This window comes from Siphateles boraxobius, unplaced genomic scaffold (assembly GCF_051911475.1).
Source record: "Siphateles boraxobius isolate OS27281-9 unplaced genomic scaffold, OSU_SipBor_1 222, whole genome shotgun sequence".
NCBI lineage: Eukaryota > Metazoa > Chordata > Actinopteri > Cypriniformes > Leuciscidae > Siphateles > Siphateles boraxobius.
In genome coordinates this window covers 886,562-909,823 of record NW_027508836.1, presented here as the reverse complement: position 1 = coordinate 909,823, position 23,262 = coordinate 886,562, and the positions used below count along the sequence as shown (strand labels likewise).

The 23,262-nt window shown below is 35.6% G+C and overlaps 1 long non-coding RNA gene across 1 annotated transcript in view; it reads left to right on the top strand.

Moving 5' to 3' along the window:
• The first annotated feature begins 5,494 nt into the window (after positions 1–5,494).
• LOC143747476 (uncharacterized) overlaps positions 5,495–23,262 on the top strand; it is a 42,314-nt gene continuing 24,546 nt past the window's right edge. The window contains exons 1-2 of the long non-coding RNA XR_013206751.1: positions 5,495–5,595; positions 14,168–14,323. This is a non-coding gene — a long non-coding RNA (uncharacterized LOC143747476). The remainder of the gene's footprint in view (positions 5,596–14,167; positions 14,324–23,262) is intronic.

The following is a 23,262-nucleotide window of genomic DNA, read 5'->3' as shown; positions in this document are numbered from 1 at the left end:
TTGTGTGTTATAAAGTCGGAATTGTGAGATATAAAGTTGCAATTGCGTGTTATAAAGTCAGAATTGTGAGATATAAAGTTGCAATTGTGTGTTATAAAGTCGGAATTGTGAGATATAAAGTTGCAATTGCGTGTTATAAAGTCAGAATTATGAGATATAAAGTTGCAATTGCGTGTTATAAAGTCAGAATTGTGTGATATAAAGTTGCAATTGTGTGTTATAAAGTCGGAATTGTGAGATATAAAGTTGCAATTGTGTGTTATAAAGTCAGAATTGTGAGATATAAAGTCAGAATTGCAAGATATAAAGTTGCAATTGCATGTTATAAAGTCAAAATTGTGTGATATAAAGTTGCAATTGCGTGTTATAAAGTCAGAATTGTGAGATATAAAGTTGCAATTGCGTGTTATAAAGTCAAAATTCTGTGATATAAAGTTGCAATTGCGTGTTATAAAGTCAGAATTGTGAGATATAAAGTTGCAATTGCGTGTTATAAAATCAGAATTGTGAGATATAAAGTTGCAATTGAGAGATATAAAGTCAGAATTGTGAGATAAAAAGTTGCAATTGCGTGTTATAAAGTCAGAATTGTGTGATATAAAGTTGCAATTGTGTGTTATAAAGTCGGAATTGTGAGATATAAAGTTGCAATTGTGTGTTATAAAGTCAGAATTGTGAGATATAAAGTCAGAATTGCAAGATATAAAGTTGCAATTGCATGTTATAAAGTCAAAATTGTGTGATATAAAGTTGCAATTGCGTGTTATAAAGTCAGAATTGTGAGATATAAAGTTGCAATTGCGTGTTATAAAGTCAAAATTCTGTGATATAAAGTTGCAATTGCGTGTTATAAAGTCAGAATTGTGAGATATAAAGTTGCAATTGTGTGTTATAAAGTCGGAATTGTGAGATATAAAGTTGCAATTGTGTGTTATAAAGTCAGAATTGTGAGATATAAAGTTGCAATTGTGTGTTATAAAGTCAGAATTGTGAGATATAAAGTTGCAATTGTGAGATATAAAGTTGCAATTGTGTGTTATAAAGTCAGAATTGTGAGATATAAAGTCAGAATTGTGAGATATAAAGTCAGAATTGTGAGATATAAAGTTGCTATTGCGTGTTATAAAGTCAGAATTGTGAGATATAAAGTTGCAAGTGCGTGTTATAAAGTCGGAATTGTGAGATATAAAGTTGCAATTGCGTGTTATAAAGTCAGAATTGTGAGATATAAAGTCAGAATTGTGAGATATAAAGTCAGAATTGTGAGATATAAAGTTGCAATTGCGTGTTATAAAGTCAGAATTGTGAGATATAAAGTTGCAATTGTGTGTTATAAAGTCGGAATTGTGAGATATAAAGTTGCAATTGCGTGTTATCAAGTCAGAATTGTGAGATATAAAGTTGCAATTGCGTGTTATAAAGTCAGAATTGTGAGATATAAAGTTGCAATTGTGTGTTATAAAGTCAAAATTGTGAGATATAAAGTTGCAATTGTTTTATCACGTCAGAATTGTGAGATATAAAGTCAGAATTGCGTGTTATAAAGTCAGAATTGTGAGATATAAAGTTGCAAGTGCGTGTTATAAAGTCAGAATTGTGAGATATAAAGTTGCAATTGCGTGTTATAAAGTCAGAATTGTGAGATATAAAGTTGCAATTGCGTGTTATAAAGTCGGAATTGTGAGATATAAAGTTGCAATTGTGTGTTATAAAGTCAGAATTGTGAGATATAAAGTCAGAATTGTGAGATATAAAGTTGCAATTGCGTGTTATAAAGTCAGAATTGTGAGATATAAAGTTGCAATTGTGTGTTATAAAGTCGGAATTGTGAGATATAAAGTTGCAATTGCGTGTTATCAAGTCAGAATTGTGAGGTATAAAGTTGCAATTGCGTGTTATAAAGTCAGAATTGTGCGATATAAAGTTGCAATTGTGTGTTTTAAAGTCGGAATTGTGAGATATAAAGTTGCAATTGTGTGTTATAAAGTCAGAATTGTGAGATATAAAGTCAGAATTGCAAGATATAAAGTCAGAATTGTGAGATATAAAGTTGCAATTGCGTGTTATAAAGTCAGAATTGTGAGATATAAAGTTGCAATTGTGTGTTATAAAGTCGGAATTGTGAGATATAAAGTTGCAATTGCGTGTTATAAAGTCAGAATTGTGAGATATAAAGTCAGAATTGCAAGATATAAAGTCAGAATTGTGAGATATAAAGTTGCAATTGCGTGTTATAAAGTCAGAATTGTGAGATATAAAGTTGCAATTGTGTGTTATAAAGTCGGAATTGTGAGATATAAAGTTGCAATTGCGTGTTATCAAGTCAGAATTGTGAGATATAAAGTTGCAATCGCGTGTTATAAAGTCAGAATTGTCCGATATAAAGTTGCAATTGTGTGTTATAAAGTCGGAATTGTGAGATATAAAGTTGCAATTGCGTGTTATAAAGTCAGAATTGTGAGATATAAAGTTGCAATTGCGTGTTATTAAGTCAGAATTGTGAGATATAAAGTTGCAATTGCGTGTTATAAAGTCAGAATTGTGAGATATAAAGTTGCAATTGTGTGTTATAAAGTCGGAATTGTGAGATATAAAGTTGCAATTGCGTGTTATAAAGTCGGAATTGTGAGATATAAAGTTGCAATTGCGTGTTATAAAGTCAGAATTGTGAGATATAAAGTTGCAATTGCGTGTTATAAAGTCAGAATTGTGAGATATAAAGTTGCAATTGCGTGTTATAAAGTCAGAATTGTGAGATATAAAGTTGCAATTGTGTGTTATAAAGTCAAAATTGTGAGATATAAAGTTGCAATTGCGTGTTATAAAGTCAGAATTGTGAGATATAAAGTTGCAATTGCGTGTTATTAAGTCAGAATTGTGAGATATAAAGTTGCAATTGCGTGTTATTAAGTCAGAATTGTGAGATATAAAGTTGCAATTGTGTGTTATAAAGTCGGAATTGTGAGATATAAAGTTGCAATTGCGTGTTATAAAGTCAGAATTGTGAGATATAAAGTTGCAAGTGCGTGTTATAAAGTCGGAATTGTGAGTTATAAAGTCGCAATTGCGTGTTATAAAGTCAGAATTGTGAGATATAAAGTTGCAATTGCGTGTTATAAAGTCAGAATTGTGAGATATAAAGTTGCAATTGTGTGTTATTAAGTCGGAATTGTGAGATATAAAGTTGCAATTGCGTGTTATAAAGTCAGAATTGTGAGATATAAAGTTGCAATTGTGTGTTATAAAGTCGGAATTGTGAGATATAAAGTTGCAATTGCGTGTTATAAAGTCAGAATTGTGAGATATAAAGTCAGAATTGTGAGATATAAAGTTGCAATTGCGTGTTATAAAGTCGGAATTGTGAGTTATAAAGTCGCAATTGCGTGTTATAAAGTCAGAATTGTGAGATATAAAGTTGCAATTGCGTGTTATAAAGTCAGAATTGTGAGATATAAAGTTGCAATTGTGTGTTATAAAGTCGGAATTGTGAGATATAAAGTTGCAATTGCGTGTTATAAAGTCAGAATTGTGAGATATAAAGTTGCAATTGTGTGTTATAAAGTCGGAATTGTGAGATATAAAGTTGCAATTGCGTGTTATAAAGTCAGAATTGTGAGATATAAAGTTGCAATTGTGTGTTATAAAGTCGGAATTGTGAGATATAAAGTTGCAATTGCGTGTTATAAAGTCAGAATTGTGCGATATAAAGTTGCAATTGTGTGTTTTAAAGTCGGAATTGTGAGATATAAAGTTGCAATTGTGTGTTATAAAGTCAGAATTGTGAGATATAAAGTTGCAATTGCGTGTTATAAAGTCAGAATTGTGAGATATAAAGTTGCAATTGCGTGTTATAAAGTCAGAATTGTGAGATATAAAGTTGCAATTGCGTGTTATAAAGTCAGAATTGTGAGATATAAAGTTGCAATTGCGTGTTATAAAGTCAGAATTGTGAGATATAAAGTTGCAAGTGCGTGTTATAAAGTCAGAATTGTGAGATATAAAGTTGCAATTGTGTGTTATAAAGTCGGAATTGTGAGATATAAAGTTGCAATTGCGTGTTATCAAGTCAGAATTGTGAGATATAAAGTTGCAATTGCGTGTTATAAAGTCAGAATTGTGAGATATAAAGTTGCAATTGCGTGTTATAAAGTCAGAATTATGAGATATAAAGTTGCAATTGCGTGTTATAAAGTCAGAATTGTGAGATATAAAGTTGCAATTGTGTGTTATAAAGTCGGAATTGTGAGATATAAAGTTGCAATTGCGTGTTATAAAGTCAGAATTGTGAGATATAAAGTTGCAATTGTGTGTTATAAAGTCGGAATTGTGAGATATAAAGTTGCAATTGCGTGTTATAAAGTCAGAATTATGAGATATAAAGTTGCAATTGCGTGTTATAAAGTCAGAATTGTGAGATATAAAGTTGCAATTGCGTGTTATAAAGTCAGAATTGTGAGATATAAAGTTGCAATTGTGTGTTATAAAGTCGGAATTGTGAGATATAAAGTTGCAATTGCGTGTTATAAAGTCAGAATTGTGAGATATAAAGTTGCAATTGCGTGTTATAAAGTCAGAATTATGAGATATAAAGTTGCAATTGTGTGTTATAAAGTCGGAAATTGTGAGATATAAAGTTGCAATTGCGTGTTATAAAGTCAGAATTGTGAGATATAAAGTTGCAATTGTGTGTTATAAAGTCAGAATTGTGAGATATAAAGTTGCAATTGTGTGTTATAAAGTCAGAATTATGAGATATAAAGTTGCAAGTGCGTGTTATCAAGTCAGAATTATGAGATATATTGTTGCAATTGGGAGAAAAAATAATTATCTTTTGAAATGTTTTATTCTGTGGCGGAAACAAGCTTCAGTTCGATCAAGAGTATAGTGTCATTAGGCTTCGGAAACACTTCTAAAGATATGTTAAAAAAGTAAAAAGTGTTTAGTTTAGTTTTCATAAATCCACTTGTGTTCTTTGCAGCAAACACATTTGTTTTCCAGAAGAGGAGTTTGTGCATGTAGAGCAGTGTTAGCAGCGTTAGCAGTTAGCAGTGTTAGCAGCGTCTGGCTGCTCGTCGTGTGTAAATGCTCCCCTTGGAGCGATTCCGGTTCTCTTGCCCTTGTAAAGCAACCTTAATAAAGTTGAACAGTGCTCAGTTTAAGACCATAGCCAATAACAGGCATGCTATCAAATCCCTTTTCCTGGAAAGAGCTTTTTCAAGTGGAGACTAAACCCTAAAATGGGGGTATGTATGTTAAATACACACAAGTTAAACCATCTCAATGGGTTTTTCCTTACATGTCCTGCTTGAGTTAAACTTTCATTATGTAACCCGTGGAAGTGTTTTGACAAGTTGCACTTAATCAGACTGTTAAACATAACGCAGACGATCCAAACACCTTTCAGCGTCTCTAAGAATAGCAATGAGGGTAATGCTCAGGATTAACTAGTTCTCGGTAAGGAAGTCCACTTCTCTAGTACACCCAGGATACACTCCTGAAGAACTTGTGTGTGAATGAAGAGCTGTGTGTGGAAGGCGTGCGGGTTTGGCCTCGAGGACCAGCGGTAAACCTGTGATCGGACAGTGTCTTTCGAGGGTACGTCCATTAACGATTAACACTTTGAGCATCGGCTACCAAGAACACGACACACAGACCTGATTTTCTAGAAGGATTTCTGCTGGTTAATTGCAAAGTAGAGCACGCGATTATCCCGCACATCAACCAAACGCTTAAAGCTAAACTTATAGATTAGTTGAAGGAAGCTTAGTTTTTAAAGATAATGGTATTTTGTATCTTCGATGTTGTGTATTTGATCCTAAATGTTTCATATTGATTGATATATCCGACAGACCATATTAAAGCACTAGCTGGACACTGAAAAAAATTTATTGGTGTGAATTTTCTTTGAAACAATTTTTAGTAAATTTCTCAAATAATTGCAAAGAAACTCAGGTGAAGTTGTGAAGTAGAAAGAGTGTTGAAAAATATTATGTTAACATTTGTTTTATTTACCACTTCGAAAAATCTTGTTTTACAGTGTAGGAACATTTTTCTGGAAAATTATGAAATAATGCATGACTGTGTTTTTCAGTGCAATAAATGAACTACGGTCCTATGAAATCTGTTTATTTATCTATTTATTTTTTATTTATTCATTTATTTGGATTGGACAATGCATATTGATGAACGCACAATATAAATTGACGTAAATACGCTGGATTTGGCACGATGATAATTATCATGCGTAGTCCCAGAATGTAATCGGTCAACTGATCAAGTCCGGTGATATCGATTAGTTAAACAGTTTTGCCCTATTTCAGAAAATAAAGATTCTCATTGAAAGAAACCAGAGAGGAATGCATACATTCAACAAACATACAACAGTTTTCCCAAATTCAGTTTTATTTTTCCATTGAAATTTTTCTTTTTTCAAATTTTTTCCCCCGTTTACATTTTTTTGGACTCCATTTTATGGTTAAATTTAATTTTAGTAGTGCTGCTGTGAGTGAGTGGAGGCGGGGCTCATTTGCATATTCATAGAACAACGCATAATAAATAAGGCAAGAGGTACAAGATATTTTAAGACATGAATGTTTTTTTTAAAGGAAAAAATTGTCAAATATGTCAACTTGGTGATCAAAGATGAGTATTAAGGTATACAATTATTGACTACTATTATCTACTATAATAACAGCATCCCTCCGTCTTCCTCATTATAACTTATGACTAGCAGGTGATAACTCTGTTAAATGATATTTGTTATGCCATGTCACATGCTCTTTTTCGTCTGGAGATTATCAAGTAGCATTTGATTCCTCAAGAGCTCTTTAATGCCGTGTTTTCAGAAAACGCTCATTGTAATTGAAGATCAGAAGGTCAGCTATAAGAATCATGCATTGCAGCATTTCCTGTCTGGTTGCAGAAGTGTGTGTGTGATTACAGATGCGTGCGGTATCAGTGAGATGAAAGTGAGCGCTGGTGTTTCCCTGTGGGCATCAAGCCCAACCATGCCATTGGAGTTCCCTCTTGAAAAGCCGCCAAAACGTCAACATTAATGAACAACGTGCTCTCCCACCATCCTCCTACACACACACACACACATGCGCGCTCATGCACGGCAAGCAATCAGCATTGTGCGTCATGCGAATTTGAAGAGATGTTCTGTTTTTGTTGTTGTATTATTGTAGTTATGTGATGTTTTGAAATATTTGCGTAAATGAGAGTGAGTGTGTTTGTGACTCTGTAAGTCTTATCTCACTCTGATATCAATAAGATATGACCAAGCCCACTGTTATTGTTGTTCGGATTCATTTAACACTAAATATACGTGTGTTGACACAGTTTCAACACAAATTACGAAATGTTTTGAAGGAACATCAAGTTGCTATCTCTGTTCCCAAACTTAGCAAGTTGTTTGTTGATCTGAGTACGTGCATTCCGCTCTGGTTTCTTTATTTTATGAAATTGGGTAAAACTATTTAACTAATCGCTTTTACACTGTACTTCATCAGTTGATTGATTGCATTAAGAATCGCAAACAAAAATTGTGTTACAAGTTTACAAGTAAATGTTATGTTTAAATATGGCATTATTTCATTAAATATGCACACATTTCCAGAACAGAAATCTGAGCATTGTATAAAGCCAGGTTGTAAATTCTTGTTTTATTTTGTTAGTAAAGGTTTTTACCGAATGGATTTTGGATTTCTTTTATCACTCCAGAAAATACTGTCAACAGACAGAACAAAAATGTTTTTAGGAATAAAATGTTAACAAACCTTCAGTATGACGGTATGATGAAAAGTATGAATGAAACTAAGTTTGCTGTATGTAAAGCTGCTGAATAGGAGATTTTTACCAAAATAGCACAAACTCTGAAAAACAATGCTTTTTCAGTGTCTCGCCTTAAAGGTACAATTCACCCTAATATGAAAATTAAGTCATTATTTACCCACTCTGGTGTTGTTCTAATGCAATACGCCCTTTATTTTCAATTGCTTGAAATATGATCGGAATAACTTCAAAAACGGAAAATACAGTTCAGTGCAACATGCACAGCACAAGTCTGTCATATATAAGCTACATAAAATTATAATGAGAACATCATAATTGTGTGCTTTGGGATGTGGCTCTTAATGGTGAGACTTTTGTTTTGGTAATCAGGCTCTCAAAATTTATATAAAAAATTGGATTTAGATTTATCTGCAATTATATCGGTTATCGGCTTTCAAATATAAAGAATTATTGGTCATTGGTATCGGCCAATATATCGATTATCGGCTTTCAAATATAAAGAATTATCGGTCATCGGTATCAGCCAATATATCGGTTATCGGCTTTCAAATATAAAGAATTATCGGTCATCGGTATCAGCCAATATATCGGTTATCGGCTTTCAAATATAAAGAATTATCGGTTATCGTATCGGCCAAAATGTTCATATCGGTGCATTTTAGCGGGAACTATCCCTTTAAGACTTCAGTTAACATTTTTTCAGTTATATAATAATATTTTGATATTTTTCTGTCATGCTCCATTTAGCTTTGTGTCCTGTGTGATTGGCTCTTACTTATATCTTAGTAAAGTTTCTGAAGAACGCTCTGATAAAGCTATAAGATACGACTTAGCGAATTGTTATTATTGTTAAGTTTGTTCAATAGTAAATGCATCATATTTGAACGCATATTTCGACATGTTGGATGTGATCAATCATTCAGTCATCAATAAGCACGTGTCAGTTTGCATAATACATCGGGTCAGTCGGAAAGTGATGGTCATGGTTTTCCGTGAGTCAGGCATGACCGTAACGCTGGGTCAAGTCATTACAACAACAGAAAGGCCACGATGTCCCTCAGGTGTCCCGAGTTAAAATGAAACGAAAGAATTGTGTTTGTCTATGTAAAGCAAAGTCCAGAAGTGCTTTAGTGTGGATGGTGAAAGTTTCAGGAGTCAACCTAGGACAGGCAGGGTCATCGGGGTTCACTCAAACTCTTCAACTCACTCAAGAGCCGCAGATAACAGCGTTTCTTCTCTCTAAATCATTTAACTGCTGAGTTTTGAATCTTTAGGAATGTGTTCGATTATCTAAGCTGTATATCTTCAAGCATGGCCATTATCAAACGTTCACCCCAAGGCACCTTTCTTACACGGTGAAACAGCCCTTTGACGGAAAGACCACAGTCTTTTATCATGCAGTATCTTATTATATTGTCATGAACAGGTGCAGATAAATCTTGTGTTACGGCACCTCGGGTCGAAAACCACTGACAGATATTTAACATACTATTTCTGGCGTCTAACTCCAGGGTCATTCAAGAAAACTTTTATTTTTGTTGCTTTGATTGTAATAGAAAACGTTTTTTGAATTTATTTTTAAATAATACATTTTCATAAACAATAGTACATTTTCAAAATAATACATTTCATAATATGTATTCAGTCACCTCAAGCCCAAAATACCTGTTAAAGACCACCAGTGAAAGCATTCATTTTATTTAATTCATTTTCATTTTAATCAGCATTTTATTCATTTTCATTTTATCCAGCATTTTTTTAGGGTTTTTAATGTTCTTTTTTCAAATAATAACAATAAGCAATGTATTTGTTTAATAATAATTAGTCATTTTTAATTGTTTTTTATCCATCAAATAATACTCAGTATGTGGTTAGGCCTTAGTATATTAATTCTATGCCACACATAGCAAACAAATGGCACAAATGTGTGGTTTGCAGATAATGACTGTTGAATATCCCTTTAAGCTTGTTTAGATAATCCAATAACTAATGCTAACGTAAAGGGAGATGGAAAGTGTCAAGAAAGGTCAGACAAATTGAAATAATTGTGATCATCTGGTCCAGTCATTTACACATATGACAATTTTACTGCTTTGCAGTTATTCTAAATAAGTTTATTTGCTGTGTAAGTTTGGATCATTTAGAGCTGCACGATTAATCGTTACAGATTGCGATCTCGAATCAAACACACATCTGATCTTATTCCTAAATTACCGTAATTCAACTCTGTCTATTAAAGGTTTGACAAGTCCGATCAGAGCGAACATTCAGATCTGAGTTCTGATCCAGAGAGAGACGTTGTCATGTAGAGGGATGAAACAGCTATGCAGTTGCTATGGTGTTTTAGTGTTTAGTGTGTTGCTATGCAGTTGCTATGGTGTTTAAGTGTTTAGTGTGTTGCTATGCAGTTGCTATGGTGTTTAAGTGTTTAGTGTGTTGCTATGAAGTTGCTATGGTGTTTAAGTGTTTAGTGTGTTGCTATGAAGTTGCTATGGTGTTTAAGTGTTCAGTGTGCTGCTATGCAGTTGCTATGGTGTTTAAGTGTTTAGTGTGTTGCTATGCAGTTTCTAAGGTGTTTTATGTGTTTCTATGCAGTTGCTATGGTGTCTAGGTGTTTTAGTGTGTTGCTAATCAGTTGCTATGGTGTTTAAGTGTTTAGTGTGTTGCTATGCAGTTGCTATGGTGTTTAAGTGTTTAGTGTGTTGCTATGAAGTTGCTATGGTGTTTAAGTGTTTAGTGTGTTGCTATGCAGTTGCTATGATGTTTAAGTGTTTAGTGTGTTGCTATGAAGTTGCTATGGTGTTTAAGTGTTCAGTGTGCTGCTATGCAGTTGCTATGGTGTTTAAGTGTTTAGTGTGTTGCTATGCAGTTTCTAAGGTGTTTTATGTGTTTCTATGCAGTTGCTATGGTGTCTAGGTGTTTTAGTGTGTTGCTAATCAGTTGCTATGGTGTTTAAGTTTTTGTAGTGTATTGCTGTGCAGTTTCTGTGTTTTAGGTGTGTTAGTTTGTTTCTATGCAGTTTCTACAGTGTTTTAGGGGTTTTATGTGTTTCTATGCAGTTGCTATGGTGTCTGGGTGTTTTAGTGTGTTTCTGCTATGCAGTTGCTATGGTGTTTATATGTTTGTAGTGTGTTGCTATGCCATTTATGTGTTTTAAATGTGTTTGTTTTTTTCTATGCAGTTTCTATAGTGTTTTAGGTGTTGCTATGCAGTTGCTATGGTGCCTAGGTGTTTCATGTGTTGCTATGCAGTTGCTATGGTGTTTAGTGTGTTGCTATGCAGTTTCTAAGGTGTTTTATGTGTTTCTATGTAGTTGCTATGATGTCTAGGTATTTTAGTGTGTTGCTATGCAGTTGCTATGGTGTTTTAGTGTGTTGCTATGCAGTTGCTATGGTGTTTTAGTGTGTTGCTATGGTGTTTTAGTGTGTTGCTGTGCAGTTTCTACAGTGTTTTAGGTGTGTTTGTGTGTTTCTATGCAGTTGCTATGGTTTAAGTGTTTGTATTGTGTTGCTATGCGGTTTCTAAGGTGTTTAGGTGTGTTTCTATGCAGTTGCTATGGTGTATATGTGTTTTAGTTTGTTGCTATGCCGTTTCTAAGGTGTTTTAGGTGTTTCTATTCAGTCGCAATGGTTTTTAGGTGTTTTAGTGTGTTGCTATGCAGTTGCTGAGATTTAAGTGTTTGTAGTGTATTGCTAAGCAGTTTCTAAGGTGTTTTAGGTGTGTTTCTATGCAGTTGCTATGGTGTCTTGGTTTTTTAGTGTGTTGCTATGCAGCTGCTATGGTTCTTAGCGTGTTTAGTGTGTTGCTATGCAGTTTCTACAGTGTTTTAGGTGTGTTTGTGTGTTTCTATGCAGTTGCTATGGTTTAAGTGTTTTAGTGTGTTGCTATGCAGTTTTCTATGATGTTTTAGGTGTGTTTTTATGTAGTAGCTATGGTGCTTAGGTGTTTTAGTGTGTTGCTATGCAGTTGATATGGTGTTTAGGTGTTTTATAGTGTTGCTATGCAGTTTCCAAGGCAGTTTAATTGTTATAGTGTGTTTCTATGCAATTGAAATGGTCTTTAGGTGTTTTGATTTAGGTGTGTGTGTGTGTGTGTGTGTGTGTGTGTGTGTGTGTGTGTGTGTGTGTGTGTGTGTGTGTGTGTGTGTGTGTGTGTGTGTGTGTGTGTGTGTGTTTCTATGAGGCTCTCTGATATCCTGATCTCTCCTTCACTGTAAGTCTGTGAGGGTTTCTTCGAATCGCAGTGACATTAACTATCCTATGTGCAATAGTAACAGTGATGCTTGACTTAGCAAAAATCGAATGTACACCTTGAATGCTCAACAAATCACTTAAGATAAAAGCATCTTCCAAATGAAAAAAAAGTATATTTTGTTAGCATGAACATTACATTTGCTAAGTAAGTAGTAACTCGGAGGAGAAAGTCGTGACTGACGATTTCTGAGCCCCTGCGGCGCCAGAGTGCAATCTAGGACACAGCGTTGCAAACACGTTACAGTCCCATCAGGGCTCTTTCCTTTTGTGCAGTTGCTTTTTCTTTATTATGCTGTTTACACAGGCAGCTTTCTGGCAGCGGATCCTCCTGCGCTCAGATCTGGTACGCAGAACCCCCATCCTTTCTCTTCAGACGCGCTCGCAACAGGGTTTCTGCTCCACCAGTGGCTGTGAAGCTGTCCTCAGTCAAGGTTGATTACGTAATATCAAAGAGCTGACGCTAGAAACCAAGCAGCGTTTTTATTTTGACACAGAACGACCTAAATTCACCCCGCGCCGCAGAACGAGGCAGTGCAAATCGGGTTATGTAAGGTCAGACAGTCATCTATTAAGAGGTTTCAGGGGTGTAACTTGTTTTAAAGTTCCTGGGCCAAAATCCACCAAAGTATTCATAGGGCGATTTACAACATTTGAAAGGCTGCTTGCTCAAATAAAAATAAAAAAACCCATCTTGTTGTGCAGTCTCCATCTAAGAGCTATCCCTAACAAGAAAACGCAGTTATAATCTTTCTTTAAAGTGGCTGCCAACAATGTTTTCCGGCTGTCAGTCATGCACCATTTTTACTCTTTACTCTTTCACCAGCTTTAAGTTACAAATGTGCAAAAATCCCGGGATTACAAGGACCCGAGAAGTCTGACGGCCTCTTCCCGGAAGATCTGGGATTTGCATTTAGATTATTCAGATTAAATTGAGATTAGCTAATCGCATACTAAAGATAATGATTGATTGACAGTTCATTAGTGGCGCAAATTCACAGTTAAGACAGGTTCACACCAAGAACGACTATAACTATATTAGCGTTCACACCAGCAGACAATATCTTTCTGTTTATTATAAGTGCTGCAGCTTTCTCTTGTGTCACTTTAAATGCTCGTCATTAGCATGAACAAGCATTTAACCTCTATTACTTTATTACATTTAACCTCTATTACTACACTCTAAAAAATATGTTACAATATAAATACTATTTCAGTTTTTCTGTTTCAAAATTTCACTTTTAATTCAACTTGTTACTTACCGTTTCTTTGTAATTATTTGTGAAATTTACTATAGTATTTTTTTGGGGGGGGCCGATACAAATTTGAACAAACAACTATTGGCCAATTTAGATATCGATATATGTCAATTTACTCTCTTATTTGAGCTTTTGTCGTAAAAATAGATTAGTGTTTTGATAATGTTTTAAATTAGCAAAGTTCAAAAAAGTACATGCATTTATTGCTAAATCATCAAATAATTTCTATTGAACATGGATTAATGTTTTTCAGCTACAGAAATAAAGTAATCAAATGTAAAATATATTCTTCACTGTATAAATTAAATAATTCTTATTAAAGTTACATAAGTTATTTAGTCAAAAGTAGTGAACTATGTTTTGTCTTTTGTTGTTTGATTAACATTAAAACTGCAGGATTATTAGGCCGCTGTCACTTTAAGAGAGAATGCACGGATCCAATATACTGATACACAAACGTTTTATTTCTCAACTGTTTACATTCATTTAATACATTGCCGACTACGTTTACAAGGATACTCACCAAGACGGGCATTTTGATATAATTTTGTGTGAATTAGAAGTAAAAGCTCTGGCCTGATCGGGACAGTAACGGCTCTGTCAATTGTCCTGAGCGTCGTTCCTTAATGTCCAGATGGTATTTTGTGCAGATTTCATTTTGTTTTAGCATGTATTTATTTAATTTACCCAGAGAAAAACCTTGGATTATGCAAAAGACATTATACAACTCAGTGCCTTTGCAGTTAATTAATAAACCATCCGTTTGTTATTTCAGGCTTTTTTTTATGCTTACAGCATTTGTGCTCCGGATAAGCTGGTTAAAAAGTGTAATAATTTTTAATCTCTTTTTTTGCAGTATGTGAGAGTGTGGTTGAAATCGGTACTGCAGTCCAAATTCAAAATATCAGGGATGGTAGTTTCCCCGCCTCCACAGACTCGACGCTCGCGCGGGTTGCCAGATTGAGGACACGCAACAGGAACGAGTGCAACTGACATGTGGAATGCGAGGAGACTTACTCAGTAAGTTGATGAGTTAATTTATTGATTTATGATGGATTTATTGATTTATGATGAGTTGATATTATGTTTTAATATGCTGCCGTTCATAGAGATTTTTAGCTGGGTGCATCTGTTTAGGTTGAGTAGAATCTGTGATCTCTGACCCAGTTTGTTTGTTGGCTGCAATACGTTGTGTTTTCCGCCAGCTGGCAACCTGTGGTGGTGAAATAATATTGGGTGAATTGGAAATGTGCAATATCACACAGATCACTACTTTAATCACTTCTTAAAATCAATCTGCAGATGACAAAGAAATTGTTCAAAACAAGTTTTAACTTTATTTTGTTTTAATATTCCCTTCTGGGATTTGATCTGGATTAAAGTGCAATCAGAAACAACAAGCCAGAAAGACAAGAGGACAGGCCCTGTCTTTGAAAACAAAGAAAATGTAAAATAAAATAAAATGGGTGGATTGGGATTGGGGGGGATGTGTAAAAAAAAACAAAAAACTTGCATCACAATAAGTGTATTATGATTGTCAAGTTATTTGGTAACTAAACATAATTTTATTAAGTTTACTGGTATGCTACTGTTTTTATTATTGCTTAACACAAATTTCACATTTTCAATTCAATTCTTGTGATTTGATTCTGATCTTGATTCAATATAAATTCCCTTGGATAAATAGGTATAGTAGATACGTTAATGTGTTAATTGTTCTCTAAAATAATAAAATAATAAATCACCTAATGCTGTAAACATACAGAGAGCCCTTTCAGCTGGTATTATTAAAGGTTAAAACTAACTCAAATTAAATATAATGCGTTTTTTGTAATAACAACGTTATACAATTTTAATGTTATGGGTAAAAAATATAATAAATGTGTAATATAGTTATCATATTTAGCAAAATACTCCTCTCTATAGCAATTATTTTAAGTCCACATGCGTGTTATGGGTCATTAAAAGCCATCCTGAGGTAAATATAACGTTTTGTGACATATGTTGTTCTCCAGCTGTTTTATGGACATCTTTCCGCGGTTGAAAAACACTGATCGATCGATTTTATTACATCTCGGTAAGTTTGTAGTAAAGAGTAACAGATGATCGGTTCACGTGCGGCTGGAACTGAGATCTGCCAGCGTTCTCTCACGTCACATTTACAAGCGCCAAAACGGTGTTTATTGTTTGAATTTCGTAATAAAATTGACAGAATCTGAGAGCTGAGAATCTGTTTCATATCGATAGTAACCTGCTCTGTCTTGTCTGTCGGTGTCAGTGTCCTCTTTGCTTCGTTTTCTCTGCGTGAGAAAATGGATGTGTGGCGTGAGAGCGTGTAAAAAGTGACAGAATTGCGTCTCTCACAGTGAACTCGTGAGGGTTGGCGGCCCTGCAGATTCAGCTTGTAAATGTTTTCGGCGGGTGTGCTTCTGCTGCCGCGGTCATGCTCATGTGCCATGTTGTTTGTGTATCTCTATCATGGCAAGCGCTGAGCCCGGTCGGAACTACGGGAGCCCAGGCGGGAGCGTCGGCGGTTGTTAAAGAGAAAACCGATTTTCATTCAAAAAAATCGGCGTAAACTACACATTCGAGTTAATCGATAAAATCGATTTATCACCCAGCCCTAGCCCTGGCAATCACCTACAACACTCTAGCATCATGAATGAGAGTTTTTGCACAGATAAACACCGCTCACGTCACCTCAGAAAGTCGTATTATAGTCACTTTGCAAATGGATGTTCAGAAGCGCGTCTCAGAAAAGAAAGAAACCTCTTAACATTCCAGTTCCTCGATGAGCCGGAGGACGCGAGCCGGTGATCACGGATGGACCGTCAGGAAAGACTGAGTAAAATTTGTATTAAGGCTGCATGAATAATCAAAAACAAATGATATAGCTTAGTGCAATTTAAAGAAATATAGGCTAATACCGTATAATATGCGCTGCGTGTTTCAGAGTGAAGCGCAGCACTGTGTTCATTTACACACGATCGGTTCATGATCCGACGGTGAACGTAACATGCGCCAACTATCTTCCCATACTTCTGATGAGAAGTGCTTATCAACAAAAGAGAAGCTTCAAAGATCCTGCGGGTTTCCCTCAATAGAACAGTTTGATGGTTTTAACGAAATTTCAAAAATTAAAACTAGTGCCGGGCAACGATTAATTGTGATTAATCGCATCCAAACTAAAAGTTTGTGTTTACATAATATATGTGTGTGTACTGTGTATAATTATTTTGTATATATAAATACACACACATGCATGTATATATTTAAGAAATATTTGCATTTATACATCATTTATATTATATATTAATATAAATGTTGTTTATATAACACATTTTTCTTAAATACATACACATGCATGTGTGTGTATTTATATATACAAAATAATTATACACAGTGCACACACATATATACCTGTATAATGTAAAGACAAACTTTTATTTTGGATGTGATTAATCACGATTCATCGTTGCCCGGCACTAATTAAAACTGTATCATGTCATATTCTAATAGCATTTCTTGAGCAAAGATAATTTAACCTCACCGCACGTGTTCATTGTGTACTAAGAATATGAACAATAGCCCTGAAAATGAGCCTTGTTCTTAATAATATTATGCTTTTCATCTCATGCTCAACTAGGTCAAAGGTGGCCCTCATTGTAAATATAAATGTAAATGTAAAATACTGGACAGTAAATTGCACTGTTAAAGTCTTGTTGTGTAAAATATCTCGACAGATCTTGGAAAGGCCCCAAATGAAATATGTGCAAGCGGTTTAATTCAATGCCATTTTGGCATCCATGCATACATTTGGCATACATGCCCTCGCTGACTCTCCAGGACACGCTTTGTTGTGAAAAATATTTATTGTTTTGTACTGTGTGTCATCTATTGAAATTTATGGGGCCTGAATTTCCCAGTGCTTTCACAAGACCAGACCCAGTATGGCTGGATCGCAAGATCACGGCGGGACCCTTAATTGCCTCTTTTTTTTTTTTTGACTGATTTCCCAGAGCTTCCCAGCATTTTACGACTTTGCTCCCACTTTCTAGGGATGGAGCGCATGTTTTGCCAGCGCTGCGCCACATATGCTCTCTGTGCTCATAGTATTTCATTGCTTTGTGGATGCATCAGAGGAAGGCATCTTGGTAGTTTGCTTGCATATCTCAAATTCTGAATCAAAAAAGTTTAATTTTTTAATGTTTAATAATAATTGCTTTGATAGCTCTTGTGTAATTTGATTTAGCTTTATGAAATGTTGGGTTGTCTTCAAGACGGATGGTTACTTCTGGGAACTGCATGCAGTTTTCATTGGAGATTGGAGTGTAATTTAACCCGGAGGAAAAGAGCTGCTCGATTCTGGATAAATTGAGAATCAGCATTTTTGTTTAAAACAGAGATCACGATTCTGAATAGACAACTGAACAAAATAACATGTAATTAACTAGAGGTTCGGACAAAATGTTAATTGCTGCTTTCTATATTTAAAAAAAAAGTTTGAGTGAATGATTCAATGACTCACTCATAAAGACTTCGCTACCAGTGTTTATATCCGAACTATAAACTTTTACCCCAGTACTTCTGTGATAATATTAATTATTATAAGACAGAAATAATGATACTGTGTGGTCGAAACGACTGTTTATGAAGCTGTTTTATATCTATACATGACAACGGCTCTCTCTAGATCGAGTAAGATTATGAGGGTGTTTGAATTTGAGATATTTAATGATTAATCGTGCAGCTCTGCGTCCAGCAATTCATTTCTCTGTGCATTTTTTTAATTGTTGGTCTATGTACACATTTGCCACATGCAGATTTATTTCCATCGAAAATAAGCACTGCGTTTAAAAGATGATTAGATATAAAATTTGTTTTGGTTTTGACGCACAGAGTGCATTGAATCAATCCTGGTTTTAAATCAGTTGACCAATCAGATTTATGAATGTACACTCCAGAATGCATGCCTTGTGAACGCTCCCATAAGGCCTGAAATATACAAGCATGCAAACGCAGACTTGAAAGGACGCGTGCATTTCTCGCAAAGCATTATGAATGTAGTGCTGATGCATTTTGGAAACAAAATAACATGCAAAAACCAAGCATGAGAGTGTTTCACATACTTGTGTAGAGTTGCACGTGTGCAAAGCAAAGCTGGAGTAGAAAACAAGCGCTACGCCCAAACATTACACGCATTTTATTAGAGAGAACAGAAAGCTTTTCAACACGTAAGGATTAATATCTAGACTGACGTACATCACTGGTCTTAAATATTTCCATGTGTGCCGTCTTGCAGCTTTGTTTGTGCTGCCCTACAAACAATCGTGTGCATTCTTGTTTTTTTTGACGCTGGTGTCATTAATTTGGACCTCACCAGACGCTTCAGATGAAATCTTGTTAAAAGCCCTATCAACTTTTTTCCCTGTTTTATTTTGAAGCGCGTGTTTCAGAGACAGCTCGGCAGTGAAGTGAGGACACGCTGCTGATAGATCTCAGCTCTGGGTGGCGCGTGTCATTACACATTTTCATGTGTTTTTATAATGTTCCCCTTGTGTTTTGAAGACTGATTGACGATTGCTTCAGGGATAGAATGTTTTTTAAGGATCAGGCGCAAATTTTGTAGTAGTAGGAAGCTCAACTTGTCTATTACTGTGCGACTCTTAAGCCTCTTAAATTTAAATAGATTTTTTAACCCTAGATTCTGGCAATGAAACTTTCAGGTGCAAGAAGTCGTGTTCACCAACGTCTGTGAAACCGCAGACTGAGAAAGAAAGCTTAAATCTAAAACGTCAAAGTAGACAGATATCGTTTGGTTCTTACGTTATTCCTGCAATGATCCGGAATAATGATACAGTAGTAATAAATAACGTGCAGGCCCATAATTACTCGTTCAGTGCAAGTTCTTGCACTCACTTTAAAGCAGGGAGGAATGTAAGACAGTTTGTTTTTGGACTGTAAGGTTTGTAAATCTGTTATTCATATGCATCTCAACTCTTATCCGAAAAGCTTATAGTAACTGAACTTCAATGCAAAACCCTCAACTATTTGAGCCCGTTCTCATCCTTTGGCGGCATATGTGACGCCATATGACAAAACGGCGAAATACTACGCACATGGCACCCTTTAGCGTGAATATAACACGCGAACCCAAGGCGTCATAAAGTTGACTGGCATCCTTTAGCGTGAATATGAGACGCAGACCCTACCCCACACCTAAACCTACCCATCACAGTGCGTGTTATATTGACGATAAAGGGTGCCATGTGCGTAGTATTTCGCCGTTTTGTCATATGGCGTCACATATGCCGCCAAAGGATGAGAATGCGTTGACTATTTATAATAATATAGTAACAGTACACGATCTTGTTTTGAGAATTTGAAGTTAGTTTTATAGGACACTTCATATGTGAAGGGAATTATGCTTACAGCCTAAAACTAACTTTTTGCCTTAAGAAAATGTGCTGGCCAAAAATATTTCTCATCAGCCATAACACAAAAACAGGCAGTTATGACACCAACATTTTAGATACGAGTGAAAATTCACAATCCTCTATTCCAATTTGACACCAAAGCTAAAATTATAGCTTAACTAATATGAATTGTATAGCCTAGAATTAAAAGACAAGTAAACGGTGAGTAATAAACTAAGAAAAAAACATCACATTAAATTTAAAAGCACAAATAAATACAATACACACAAATAAAATATATAGTGCTCTTCAGGCAATCTTTGGGCCCGGGCCCAGGTTTAAACCCAGCGTGATCCAGTTTGGTTCAGAAAACCAGTTAACAATGAAAACAAATGTTTATTAATGCTGTAATATGTGTCTTAAACAAGGCTCTTGGACTATGAGGGCCCTGTGGAACGTACTGTTGGGCCCTATGTGAATATGAAGGCCCCAAAACCTCTTATAGAACTAATGTCCCATACTGTTTAAAATTATATTTATTAGAAAATTTGAACCACTTACCGAAGAGGGGCCACTATTAGAACCAGTCTTTAAAGAGTTTATTTTTGTGTGTAAAAGGTATTGGGAAAATAACTATTTATTATTACAGCATAACTGCCCATGTTCCCTAAGTTGAAGTGTGACAACATTTTTAAACATTGCTTAATTTTTTATTTGCCTCATTTGGATATTTCTTTTGTTTCCTAATTATAAATGATCCAACAAAATGAGCCTAGATAAAGCAATCGAGTATGTTTTAGCATAGTTATTATTTAATTTTAAAAAGTATAAACGTACATCCTTCATTCTACAAAACGAAGTGAAAAAAGACTGAAAAAGATAAAAGGCAATTAAGCAGAGTTTATAGTGGAAATTACAGCTTTTTCTTTTTTTTACTGGTCAAACCAAATTTTAGTAGCCAAAGCACTCGAAACAACTGGTCCAATCAGATTGTGACGTCAAACCGATCCACAGGATGGACCTCAGTTCTTCTAGATCCAGAGACAAGAAAAGTTTCTATGCATTAATATGAACTTTGAGAGTTCAAAAATATACGAGCTCAAACCCATGTTCGGCAGGCAGCATGAATATAAATCATTCAGAAAAAAAAACTTGCATCACAAGTGTATGATTCTCAAAACATTTAGTGACCAAACAGAATTCCATTCAAGTTTATGAACAACATGTAACAATGTTTACATCAATTCATTTGGATAAATATCCATATATAAAGCTACATGTTAATTTTTCTCAAGGAAAAGTATCTCAGTAATGTGTAAACATACAGGGAGTTGATATTATTATTAAAGATTAAAATGAACAACTAAAATAATGCGTTTTTTATAATAACATTATAATATTTTTAATGATATGAGTAAAATTATAATGTAGAATTGTGCATATATTTAGCAAAAATACTCCTCTCTATAGGCCTAGTTAATTTTTCTAGCTATATGCTGTGGTCATTAAATGGCTTTTCTGAGGTAACTGTTACGTTACGTGACATATTGTTCTCCAGTTGTTTTATTGACCCATTTCCGCGGTTGAAGCACGGAGTGGTTACACGAGACATGATACATTTCAGCGAGTTGTAGGCTAATGTATCTTCCAACATTCAAATGTATTTAACTAAAGAAGAGCTTTAGATCAGTTCACGTGCCTCTTGAACCAGGAGCTAACTTACAGCGATCTGTCACGTCACTTTGCAGAGCGGCAAAAACGGTATTAATTGTCTGAATTTCATAATAAAATTGACATAATTTGAAAGCTGAGACTTTGTTTCATATCAAAAGTAACCTGCCTTGTCTTGTCTATCGGTGTCAGTGGCCTCTCTTTGCTTCGGGATTTTTCATTGCGTGAAAAAACGGAGAACAGTGTCAACACGAGTTTTTACTTTGTCGTTTGTTGTTTGGTTAACATTAAACACGCAGACAGTAGCAGGATTATTAGGATGCCGTCACTTTAAGAGCGAATGCACACACGATCATGCGTTTTGTGTTTGCGTTCCCTTAAAGGGATAGTTCACCCAAAAATGTAAATTCTGTCAGTATTTACTCTCCCTCATGTTGTTCAACCCCGTAAGACCTTCGTTCATCTTCGCAACACAAATTAAGATATTTGTGATTGAATCTGAGAGCTGGATCACTCCTCCATAGGCTTCTAAGGGATTGAAACTTGTTCCCTGTAAAGTTATTAAAGACATCGTTAAAATAGTCCAAGTGACTACAGTGGCTCAATCTTAAGTTTATCAAGCGACGAGAATACTTTTTGTGCGCAAAAACAAACATAAATAACGACTTTATTTCAACTATTGATTTCCTTCTCTGTGCGCCTCGAGTCAGTTAGCGTAGTGTGATAGCGTAGTGTGATAGCGTAGTGTGATAGCGTAGTGTGATAGCGTAGTGTGATAGCGTAGTGAGAGAGCGTAGTGTGATAGGGTAGTGTGACAGCGTAGTGTGATAGCGTAGTGTGATAGCGTAGTGTGATAGCGTAGTGAGAGAGCGTAGTGTGATAGCGTAGTGTGATAGCGTAGTGAGAGAGCGTAGTGTGATAGCGTAGAGTGATAGCGTAGTGTGATAGCGTAGTGTGATAGCGTAGTGTGATAGCGTAGTGAGAGAGCGTAGTGTGATAGCGTAGAGTGATAGCGTAGTGTGATAGCGTAGTGTGATAGCGTAGTGTGATAGCGTAGTGTGATAGCGTAGTGTGATAGCGTAGAGTGATAGCGTAGAGTGATAGCGTAGTGTGATAGCGTAGTGTGATAGCGTAGTGTGATAGCTTAGTGTGATAGCGTAGTGTGATAGCGTAGTGTGATAGCTTAGTGTGATAGCGTAGTGTGATAGCGTAGTGTGATAGCGTAATGTGATAGCGTAGTGAGATAGCGTAGTGTGATAACGTAGTGTGATAGCGTAGTGTGATGGCCTAGTGTGATTGCATAGTGTGATAGCTTAGTGTGATAGCGTAGTGTGATAGCGTAGTGTGATGATAGCGTAGTGTGATAACGTAGTGTGATAGCGTAGTTTGATGATAGCGTAGTGTGATAGCGTAGTGTGATAGCGTAGTGTGATAGCGTAGTGTGATAGCGTAGTGTGATAGCGTAGTGTGTTAGCGTAGAGTGAGAGCATAGTGTGATAGCTTAGTGTGATAGCGTAGTGTGATGATAGCGTAGTGTGATAGCGTAGTGTGATAGCGTAGTGTGATAGCGTAGTGTCATAGCGTAGTGTGATAGCATAGAGTGATAGCGTAGTGTGATAGCGTCGAGTGATAGCGTAGTGTGATAGCGTAGTGTGATAGCGTAGTGTGATAGCGTAGTGTGATTGCGTAGAGTGATAGCGTAGTGTGATAGCGTCGAGTGATAGCGTAGTGTGATAGCGTAGTGTGATAGCGTAGTGTGATACCGTAGTGTGATTGCGTAGAGTGATAGCGTAGTGTGATAGCGTAGTGTGATAGCGTAGTGTGATAACGTAGTGTGATAGCGTAGTGTGATAGCGTAGTGTGATTGCGTAG